The sequence below is a fragment of the Scyliorhinus canicula genome, chromosome 10 (genome assembly GCF_902713615.1).
Source record: "Scyliorhinus canicula chromosome 10, sScyCan1.1, whole genome shotgun sequence".
NCBI lineage: Eukaryota > Metazoa > Chordata > Chondrichthyes > Carcharhiniformes > Scyliorhinidae > Scyliorhinus > Scyliorhinus canicula.
The window spans coordinates 29,233,823-29,246,233 of NC_052155.1; positions in this window are offsets into that span (position 1 = coordinate 29,233,823).

The following is a 12,411-nucleotide window of genomic DNA, read 5'->3' on the forward strand; positions in this document are numbered from 1 at the left end:
AAATTCAGCCAGAACTCGATAATTGCATTATTATTCATGAACTGAAAATGTTGTGAAATTATTCTTTTCGAGCATTTAAGAATTAGCAGTTAGCAAGTGAGCTGTGTTTTATTGTCATGTGCGTTCACGTCTGCACCCTGGATTTAGTAATTGTAAATCATTTTAATGAGAATACTTTGAGCTGCAAGAAACTATAAGGATCAATGCTTGCGGTAAATATGCTACTGCTGAACAGTATGGTGCATGAGAGCAGTTAATTTCTCTCTACTGTTTTAATCGAGGTATTCACCTTTCGAAAATAAGCATAAGGGCAGAAGAAATAGGAGGAGTGGACCATTCTGCTTCTCGAGCCTGCTTGATCATTCAACACAATCATGGCTGTTCTTCAACCTCAATTCCAATTTTCCACCCCATCCACATGTCCTTTGACACCCGAAGAGTGAAAAATTTTAATATATTCAACAATGGAGAACCCCTAACTAGGTTTAAAGTGCATGGGGAAAAGTTTAGAACAGATGTGTGAGGCAGGTTTTATACACAGAAATATATGGAACGTGCTGCCTGGGGCGGTGATGGGAGCAGATACGAGAAGCGGCATTTAAGGGGCATCTAGACAAATATATCAATAGGGTGGGAATGGAACGATACGGATTCTGCAAGTGCGGATGGTTTTAGTTTAGGTAGGTACCATGGTCGGAGCAGGCTTGCTCTTTGTTCTTTATTCTAATCCAACAACAGTCTTAATTGAAAGAGTGATAAAAGGACCAATGGGGCCAATTAGGGATCACAAAGGCGATTTACATTTGGAGGCAGGGGACATGGTCAAGGCATTACGTAATATAAGAATATAAATATTAGGAGCAGGAGTAGGCCCTTTGGCCCATCAGGTCTGCTTCACCATTTGATAAGATCATGGCTGATCTGTTTGTGGCCTCAACTCGACTTTCCTGTCTGTCTCTCATAACCAACACGGGGTGGCAAAGTGGTTAGCACCGCGGCCTCACAGCGCCAGGGAACCGGGTTCAATTCTGGCCTTGGGTGACTGTGTGGAGTTTGCACATTTTCCCTGTGTCCGAATGTGTTTCCTCCTTGTGCTCCGGTTTTCTCCCACAGTCCGAAGATGTGCAGGTTAGGTGGGGTTATGGGGTTATGGGGATAGGGCGGGGGAGTGGGCCTCAGGAGGGTGCTCGTTCACAGGGTTGGTGCAGACTCGGTGGGCCCAATGGCACCCTTCTGCACTGTAGGGAATCTATGGCAATACTGTTGATGTGGTGGACATGGACTTCCATGAGGCACCTGATAAAATGCCACAGTACCACAGTAGCGACATGAACACAAAACTTTCGGAATGGCAGCAGACAGAGTATAGTGGCTGGAGGAAAGATTGTAGTGGTGTTCCCCAAGGGTTGGTGTTGAGATCCTTGCTCTTCCTGAAATATATTAATGATGTGGACCATGATGTACGGGGCACAGTTTCAAAATCAGGATGATATAATTCTTCCAAAGGGCATAAACCAATGGCGGAATGGGCAAGCAAGTGGCCGATGAAATTTAAATGCACCTTGCACCAAAAGTGTCAAGTCATTCAATTTGATGGATCAGATTGATCAGAATTGACAATATAAAGCAAAGGATGCAATTTTGAAGGGCGTGTAAGAGCAGAAGGACACGGGTATGTCGGTATGTATGTGTATAAATCATTGGAGGCGGCAGGAGACGTTAAGGACACAATTGACAAAGCATATCGTTTCTTAGGCTATATTAATAGAGCATAGAGTATAAAAGCAAGGAAAGTTTGTTAAGCTTGCATACCACAGGTTTAGCCTCAACTGGAGTATTGCATCCAGTTATGGATGTTACAGTTTAGGAACAATGTTCCAGCATTGGAGAGCCTGAAGAAAAGTTCCACACGCATGGTCCCAGGAATGAAGGACTTCAGCTCAGAAGATTGAAAGGGGATTTGACTGCTTTCCTTAAAGAAGGGAAGATTGAGAAGAGATGGGTCAGAGGTATTCAAAATCATGAGAGGTCAGGACAGAGGACGTGGGGAGAAACTGACCCACTGACGGAAGAGTTGACAACAATAAATTTAAGGTAATTGGTGAAAGAGGCAATGGTGAAAAACCTATTTGCACAGTGAATGGCTATGACCAGATATACACTGCCTGAGAACATGGTGTTAGCAGATTCAATTGAAGCATTCAAGAGGCAATTGGATTATATCTGAAAAGGAAGAATGCCGGGATAGAGGGAGAAGGTGAGTGTGTGGCACGAGGTATATTGCTCCCATGGACAGCTGGCTCATACACAAGGGGGCCGAATGTCCGTCTCTTATAATAATCTTTATTGTCACAAGTAGGCTTACATTGCAATAATATTACTGTGAAAAGCCCCTCGTCGCCACATTTTACCTCTTGTTTGGTACACAGAGGGAGAATTCAGAATGTCCAAATTGCCTAACAGCACGTCTTTCAGGATTTGTGGGAGGAAACCAGAGCCCCCGGAGGAAACCCACACAGACACGGAGAGACACGGGGAGACTCCATACAGACAGTGACTCAAGTCGGGAATCGAACCCAGGACCCTGGTGCTGTGAAGGCACAGTGCTAACCACTGTTCTACCGTGCTGCCCTCTTGAGCCAGAAGGAGATCATTTGACTGTTGTGCCAATGGCAGCTCTTTCAGATTTGGTTCAACATCCCAGCCTTTTCCCTTGAACCCTGAAATTATTTTTAATGTATTGAAAGTTTCACGAATTTACACACCGCCCTTGAGAAGGGCCCAGGCTAATCTGATTCCAGCAAATCACATTCATTTATACCACGATGCTTGATGTTCTACCGATTATTATTTACAAATACAGAAAAGAAAGTACTTTCCTCTTAAATCTTCCTTTTCTGCCAAATCATTGCGTTTGATAAAGGTCTGTGAAGAAACATGCAGTTGAAAAATGAAGTGATTTTCTAGAATTGCATTTCTGTACTTGATACATTTCACTAATAATGAAAAATGACATCTTGCAGATACTTTAAGGATGATGTTATTACCACAGAGCAAAGTGTTGCCTGCTCAATAAAAAGACATTGACCACAATTTTATGTTGGACTGGAGCAAGAGCTCACTTGGTGTGCCGGATATGATCTCGTCCAAATTGTTATTTTCATTCCTTTCTCTCAATCTTTCTCTGGACACTTCTGACCCTTCCTGGAGTCACCGGGTCTTGCAAGACGTCAGTACCTTGTCTAAATATATATTCTGCATGTGTGAGCTTTAGAAGTGAGTTGACAACTTATTTGCTTGTAGAGAGCATCACAGTTGAATCTTGTCAAATCCACACCCAATGTACGACCACACTTGTACTTCAGGAACATAAGGGAGAGTTTGCAATTTTGTAACCGACATTGGGTTAGTTATCGACAAGCCTGTTTCATGAATGAAGAGCAGGCTGTGTTTTTCAGATGGAGTCCTGTTGTTGCAACTCAAGATTCTCAATGACAATGTAGCACAAGGTCATTAGAGATTTGGAAATTATTGCAGCTGAGAGTAAAGTTTCCCTTACCCTAATGTTGCGTCCCTTGATCCAAGCGAACTTTGATTAGTAAGTTCGCGGATGACACCAAGGTTGTTGGAGTGGTTATGAGGATCGTCAGAGGATACAGCAGGACATAGATAGGTTGGAGACTTGGGCAGAGAAATGGCAAATGGAGTTTAATCTGGACAAATCTGATGTCATGCATTTTGTAGGTCAAACATAGGGAGAAAATACACTGCAAATGGCAAAACACTTAGGAATATAGAAAGTCAGAGAGTTCTGGGCGTGTATGTCCACAGATCTTTGAAGATGGCAACACAAGTGGACAAGGTAGTCAAGAAAGCATATGGAATGCTTGCGCATTGAATATAAAAACTGGCAAGTCATGATACAGTTGTATAGAACCTTGGTGAGGCTGCACTTGGAGTATTGCGCACAATTCTGGTCACCACACTACCAGAAGGATGTGGAGGCTTTGGAGAGGGTGCCGAGGTGGTTTACCAGGATGTTGCCTGATCTGGAGGGTGATAGCAATGTGGAGAAGCTGAATAGACTCGGACTGTTTTCATTAGAAAGACGGAGGTTGAGAGGTGACCTGATAGAGGTCTACAAGATTATGAGGGGCATGGATAGAGTGGATGGGCAGGCACTCTTTCCCAGGGTGGAGGGGTCAGTCACCAGGGGGCATAGGTTTAAGGCCCATGGGACAAAATTTAGAGGAGATGTTCAAGGCAGGTTTTTTTGCAGAGGGTGGTGAGTGCCTGAAAAACGTTGCCAGGGGATGTTGTGGAAGCAGATACATTAACGTTGTTCAAAAGGCATCTTGACAAACAGGGATAGGATGGGTACAGAGGGATGCGGCACAAGGAAGTGCTGAGGGTTTTCCCACAAAGGTTGGTATCGTGACCGGTACAGGCTTGGAGGGCCGAAGGGCCTGTTCCTATTCTCTATTCTTTGTTCTTTGAATAAAAATATCATGGTTCTAGGTATGTACGGTGAGACAGTGGCATGGGGGCAATGCCACTGCACTCGTAATTTGGAAGCCCAGGCTAAAGCTTTGGGGACATGGGTTCAATTCCCATTGTGGTAACTGGTGGAATTGGAATGCAATTAAAATATTTAATTAATAAAAATTTGGAATTGAAAGTTAATCGCAGTAATGGTGCCATGAAAGTAGCATCGAGTGTTATAAAAAATCCGCCCTGTTCCTTAAGGGCTATTGGGAAAGGGAATCTGATATCCTTACCTGGCCTGGCCTCCAGAACCATAGCAATGCCCATTGATGTTTGCATAGCCTAACGAGGCAGTTAGTTCTACCAACCTGCTGCAGAACAGTTCATAGAGCATTGTGGGAGGACCCACACCAACCCTCATTCAGAAAAGCAGCATGCCAGCACCTTCTCAAGGGCAATTAGGAATGGGCAAAAAATGCTGGCCTTGCTCACATTCCATGAAAGAGTAAAAAAGCAGATGCATTTTGTATCTTACTTTTGTATCTTACTATCTTACAGTCCAAAGATGTGCGGGTTAGGTGGATTGGCCATGCTAAATTGCCCGTAGTGTCCTAAAAATGTAAGGTTAAGGAGGGGTTGTTGGGTTACGGGTATGGGGTGGATACGTGGGTTTGAGTAGGGTGATCATTGCTCGGCACAACATCGAGGGCCGAAGGGCCTGTTCTGTGCTGTACTGTTCTGTGTTCTGTGTTCTCTGTGTTCTTTGTGACGTTCTCCTAAAGGTATGTTAACTTGGTTAAGGTGTGACAGATTTTGTGTTTTGTTTTACTTACATTGCATTTGTTTTTCAACCTTGCTCTATTAATTGCTCTACAATCACAAAGGATAAACAACAACACCTCCTCCACGATAATCCTCAATACCGGGGCCCCACAAGGTTGCATACTTAGCCCCCTACAATACTCCCTATACACACATGACTACGTGGCAAAGTTTGCTGATGACACGACCGTAGTGGGTCGGATCTCAAACAACGACAAGTCAGAGTACAGAAGGGAGATAGGGGACCTAGTGGTGTAGTGCAACAACAACAATCCCTCCCTCAATGTCAGCAAAACTGAGGAGCTGGTCATTGACTTCAGGAAACCAAGTATTGTACACATTCCCGTCTGCATCAATGGTGCCGAGGTGGAGATGGTTAACAGCTTCAAATTCCTGGGTGTGAACATTACCAACAACCTGTTCTGGTCCACCCAAGCCTATACTACGACCAAGAAAGCACAACAGCGCCTATACTGCCTCAGCAAACTAAGGAAATTCGGCATGTTTAGCTCACTGGGCTAAATCGCAGGCTTTTAAAGCAGACCAAGCAGGCTTCTCTATTGAAGCATTCAAAATTAGTAGGATGGACATTCCCTTTGGAATCATTCTTCCCCTCAAGGAGCAGGGGGATAAGGCATGAATCAACTGGGAGAACAGAAACAAGTTGCCCTGTGACTGAGGCAGTTTGCTTGAAACCACACTTGAATGAGGAGGTGAGATTATAGAGCATGGCATGGTTATTAGGGCATGTTTAAGGCGATCTGCCTCACCGCCTGCACTTTAATGGAAACTTTGATTCTATCACTTTGTCAAGGACAGGAATAGCTACAGTCACTGCTGCTTTGAACTTTGACAGGGCAAAACAATAAGAATGTTGTGCTAAACTTTCATAGACCTGGATTATAGTGTTGATTTCAGGGCAGCACACTTCAGGAAGGATGTCACAAACTTCGAGAAGCTGCAGTGGAGATTTACTAGGATCGTGCCAGTTGTGCACGAAGAGTAGAGATGCTGGGATTGCTCTCCTTAGAACAGATAAAGTTAGAGGACGTGTGGGCAGTACGGTAGAACAGTGGTTAGCACAGTGGTTAACAGTGTCTGCATGGGTTTCCTCCGATCTATGGCCCCTGGAACTTCCTTCTCCACCTACCTATGGACTGGATTCTCCGTTCGTCAGCCGTGTGCTTCTCACCGGCGCAGCATTCGCTGGCAGCGAGATTCCATACTCCCGCCATTTGTCAATGGGATTTCCCATTGAAGCCACTGGAAAACCCATGGGCAGGAGTGCGCTGTGGGTGGAAAAAGTGAATCGTAATGGCCGGAGGATTCCAGCCTATATCTCTCCAGCCCCAAGACTCTCCTTCTAAAACCTACCTCTTTGATCAAACTTTGTGCCCTCTGTCAAAGTACCTCTCATGTGGTTTGATGATAGGTTTTCTATGATAATAACTCCTGTTAAACACCTTGCAATATTTTACAATGATAAAGGTGTATGGATACACACCATTGTTGTTGAAATCAAATGAAAACAGTTTGAAAAATCCAAGTTACATATTCTGTTACTGCAGCAAAATAGGGAATAAAAGTCACCAGAGCCCGAGACTCTCTCCAGCTCTCTCGAAAGCAATCCAGTCAGTTTTATTGACCCACTCTATTACCAAAGCCCTGCACATTTTTTTCTTTCAAATGTCAATTCAATTTCCTGTTGAAATCATTGATCACCTCCACTTCTCCCACCCACATGGACAGAAGGTTCGAGGTCATTGTCACTATTCCCTAAAAAGGGCCGGAATTCTCCCGATCCCCTGCAGGGTCGGGGAATCGTCCGGGGCCGGCGTAAATCCCGCCCCCGCCGTGGCCGGAATTCTCCGCCACCCATGAATCGGCGGGAGTGGAAATCACGCCGCGCCGATCAGCGTGCCTCCCGCAACGATCGGCGTGCCCCCCGCGGTTATTCTTCGGCCCGCGATGGGCTGAAACCCCACCGTTGTCCGGCCTCTCCCGCCGGCACGAATTGGAGCACCTCTGGTGCCGGCGGGAGTGGCGGCGCGAGCGGGCCCCCGGGGTCCTGGGGGAGGGTGCGGGGCGATCGGACCCTGGGGGGTGCCCCCACGGTGGCCTGGCCCGTGATCGGGGCCCACCAATCGGCGTGAGGGCCAGTGCCATGGGGGCACTCCTTTTCTTCCGCCGCCGCCACGGCCTTCACCATGGCGGAGGCGGAAGAGACCCCCCTACCGCGCATGCGCCGGTGGTGACGTCAGCGGCCGCTGACGCACCGGCGCATGTGCGAACCGGCGAAGGCCTTTCGGCCAGCCCCGACACCGGGCGGCGTGCATCAAAGGCCGTTGGCGCCGGTTTTGGCGGCAGTCGGCGTGGCGCCAACCACTCCAGCGCGGGCCTAGCCCCTAAAGATGCGGAGAATTCCGCACCTTTGGGGAGGCCCGAAGCCGGAGTGGTTGGCGCCACTCCGCTACGCCGGGACCACCCGTCCCGCCGGGTAGGGGAGAATCCCAGCCAAGGTTTTCCTCACATTATCCTTCACCTCTTGCCAAAAACCTAAAATCTATGTCCTCTAGTACTTGCGCCATCAACCAATAAAAATGGGAAAAGTTAATTTTTGCTTACCTAATCTAAACCTATGCTGACATTGTGCACCTCGATCAATTGCGGAACGTTAGCACTGTTGCTTCACAGTGCCAGGACCCCAGGTTCGATTCCCAGCTTGGGTCACTGTCTGTGCGGACTCTGCGCGTTCTCCCTGTGTCTGTGTGGGTTTCCTCCAGGTCCTCCGGTTTCCTCCCACAAGTCCCGAAAGACAGGCTGTTCAATAATTTGGACATTCTGAATTCTCCCGCTGTGTACCCGAACAGGCGCCGGAGTGTGGCGACGAGGAGCTTTTCACAGTAACTTCATTGTAGTGTTAATGAAAGCCTACTTATGACGATAAACATTATTTAAAAAAAGCTCCTTTGAGCCAAAGAGGACAATCCAGCCTCTCTAACCTATATGCTCAAGCTGTACTTGTGAAGAATAATTGTATTTTAGGTCACATTTTGTATCACCTTACATAGTTGTGCCTTGTATTTGGTTAATATAATTGTATTAACAATTCTTAAAAATCCACTTATGGGATGTGGGCATCACTGGCTAGACCAGCCTTTATTGCCGATCAATGCCCTCAATAAGGTGATTGTGAGCTTCTTTCTTGAACTGCTGCAGTCCCTGTTGTTAAGGCCCCTGGTTGTGTGCATGGTCAACTCCAGCCCCACTTGACCCAGAGTCACGATACAGGTAAAAACAGATCTTGTATTAATATCTGTGGTTATGGTTGAGTTAAATTGACCACAATCACCAGGTTTGTGAATTTAAACACAAGTAACCTTTTATTATCAACAATAATTATAATTAAACAGCCAAAATTTACAACTGGCTAACCACTATCTAATTCCCAAATTCCCCCCTCCAAACTCCCCCCACTTTCTACACGCACACAAACAATACAGATGGAAAAGGCAGGTTGAGCGTTACAGCAAATATAATAAACTAAAAGGATAAGTATCTTTGATTCAGATGGATATCTTCACATTCTCAAGATTAGGCCGACAGTTGGGTACTTTCTTTCCCTTCAGTTTGTAATGATCTTAATTGCAGACTCACGCAGACAGCAGACAACCGGCAGCAGAGAGGGGGAGAAAAGGCAGCTCCTTCTCCTTCGATGGTCTTGATGCTTCTGGCAGGTTCTCTCTGAAACAAAAACCTGGCAGGAACCAATCACTGACTGTTGTCAGGCAGAACACTGTCTCTGGCCAACCCACCATTTGCCAGTTAGCCAATCGAACCGACTTCCTTCAAAACCGGTTCCTAAGATTCATTCCTAAGTTGTGATGCACGATCAATTGCACAAAGACGAGAGTTGAATACAACTGAGGCTTTATTACACTAAACTGTGCGGCCTCCTACAACAGCTAGCGAAATGGCTGCTGTGCGGGGAGCACACCTATTTATACTCCGCCTAATGGGCGGAGCCAGCAGGCAGGGACTACCCCGGTACCTGTTGTGCAGGGCCTTATCATACATACCCTAATATATACAGCAGTGGTTACTACCACAAGCTGTGTCTGGTTTCTCCTCTCCCAAATACAAAAGCTAGGAACACGCTATCCTAGCAAGCACTCTTCTGCTTAGAGAAACATATTATGGGTTCATGGAGCAAAAATAATAGGCGGAATTCTCCAAGCCCGCGCCGGGTCAGAGAATCCCTGGGGGGCCGCGCGATTCCCGCCACGCCGCTCCGACGCCGGCTCGCGATCGTCCCGAGAGCAGAGAATCGGCGGCATTGGCACTGGCACGGTTGGCGCGGCGCCGGTCGGGGGCCGCTTCGCACTGCCCCCCTGGCGATTCGCGGCCCAGTATGGGCCAAGCAGCCGTACAAAAAAACCTAAATCCCGCTGGCGCCGTTCTAACCTGGTCTTACCCGGGACCTCGGCATGGATGGATCGGGGGCGGCCTGGTTGGGGGGGGGGGGGGGGGGGGTACGACTCCGGGGGGACCTCTGCTGTGGCCTGGCCCGCAATCGGGGCCTACCGATCGGCGGGCCGGCTGCTCGTGCTGGGAACCTCTTTTGTTTTGCGCCGGCCCCTGTAGCTCTCCGCCATGTTGCATCGGGGCTGGCGCGGACAAGGGTGCCACCACGCATGCGTGGCAATCGCGCTGGTCCCACTGTGTATGCACAGACCGGCGGCACCCATCTGACGCCGGAATCAGCTGGAGCGTCGTGGGTCGCACCAGTGCCGTGCTGACCATTTGTCGGGGTCAGAATCGCTGCTCCTGAGGCCACGTCAACGCTGTTGAGAAACACGACGGCATTTACGATGGCGCCAACACTTAGTCTCAGGATCAGAGAATCCCGCCCAATGAAATCAAATTGTAAAAGGTAACAAACGAAATAAACAGGAATGACTCTTACACTGTGGTGTAGGTTTTGCAAGCATGGGCTGATTGGGTATGGTCTATAACTAGCCCATTGCAAATACTGGAAGTGACATGCTGTTTGACACCATCTGCCTATCTTTGGGAGAGATGGCCTATATACCTCGCATCACACTGGCACTGAAATCCGTATAAAACATTACTCATTTATGTGACAGACAGAGCATCTTCTTAGCTTGGCGGTAGCATCATTTTGGTGGTAAATACCACCGTTGTTACAACTACACAGAAGCAGCATGAAACAGTGTGTCATGTGTTGCTAAAATATCTCTTTTTCTTTTGGCAAAACATTTCTAACTTAAAGTTGGACTTAAAAGGGCTTGAACTCTATTGCAAAGGCAGAGATTATGGGTGATGGAAATTTGAAAGAAAAGCAGCTGTTCGCAGAATTGGGAACCCTCTTAAAAGAAAGCATTTTATAAATAATCTTAGAAAGAATGGTGGGCTTGGGGTTGCTGTAATTAACATTTACAAATCCATGAACGTGATTTTGAAAAACCTTGAGAAAGATTGAACAGAATGAAGGATGGGTCATTGACTAATGGGGGTGTTTTTGAGCACACGTTAGCCTCCAGTGAGAATGGCGCCAGGTGTGCCATGTGCGCAAGTTCTGGAGAGAATCGGAAAATGCAATTCTCTCTGGCCCGATCACGAAAAGACCATAAGGCTATAAGATATGGGAGCAGAATTAGGCCATTCAGCCTATCGTGGTCATTCAAACGGTTGGTGCAGACTCGCTGGGCTGAATGGCCTCCTTCTGCACTGTAGTGGTTCTATGATTCTATGACATATGTTTCTCATCTCCACTCTCCAGCCTTCTCCCCTAGCCCCTGATCCCCTTATTCATCAAGAACCTACCTATCTCTGTCTTTTAAAAAAATAAAGTTGGAGTACCCAATTATTTTTTTCTAATTAAGGGACAATTTAGTGTGGCGTGAAACCCATGCAGACACGGGGAGAATGTACAAACTTCACACAGACAGTGACCCGAGGTCGGGATGGAACCAGGGTCCTCAGTGCCGTAGGCAACAGTGCTAACCACTGCGACACCATGCCACCTATATCTCTCTTAAAGACATTCAGTGACTTGGCCGCCACAGCCTTCTGCGGCAAAGAGTTCCACAGATTCACCACCCTCTGGCTGAAGAAATTCCTCCTCATCTCTGTTTTAAAGGAAAATCCCTTCAGTCTGAGGCTGTGCGTTCTAATTTATCCTACTAGTGGATACATACTCTCCACCTTCACTCTAGCTAGGCTTCTCTGTATTCTGTAAGTTTCAATGAGATTCCCCCCTCGTCCTTCGAAACTCCATCAAGAACAGACCCAGAGTCCTCAACCGCTCTTCATTTGACTTTCATCCCCTATCGCCGGTGGAGTAATGCGATACACGTCGAGGCACCCTGAGAAACTAATTTTAATACATTAGCATGTCACTAGCGAGCACTTGCTCTGGGACTTTCCTCTTGTGATGTCACACTGGTGCCATTTCTAATCGCTTTATAAAAATATTAACCAGACGTCAGTCATTACTCTCCAGGGTATTTAATGCTCAGGGTGCACCGGACAGGACACGCAGGACACTGATAAGTTTAGCCCGGGGCAAGGGGTCACTTACAAGCCTTACCTTCATTTAGTTGCGTTTCTCAGAATCTTTGTCACACAGAGACACCCGAGGGTTCCAACGCTTCTCACTGATTGTGAAAACCTATTTTGTGCAGTCATTACACTTTATGGCTCAGTAGCCATTTAGCTTTCTACCTAGTGTGACTAATAAAATAGAACACATTTACACCCCAGTGTATGAAATAATGATATTGAATAATGTCATGAACCCTGGCAGGAGAAAATCTTTTACTTCTCAGAATGTAAAGATCTCATGAAGTTTTTCTAGGTCGCAATATTAATTTTCCCCCCCAAATGTGAATTTGTGTCTATTTGTGCAATGTGCAGGCATATCAATGAGGGCTGAGGCATGTCACTAAAATTCATGTTGTCACTAGTTTTACAAATAACCAATGGGATATTTTCCTGTCAAGTGAATAACACTGCAGTAAAATTTGCACTCTCAGATTTGTTTAATTAATGTGGCGCCATCAACTAGATAGTGCGGCACAA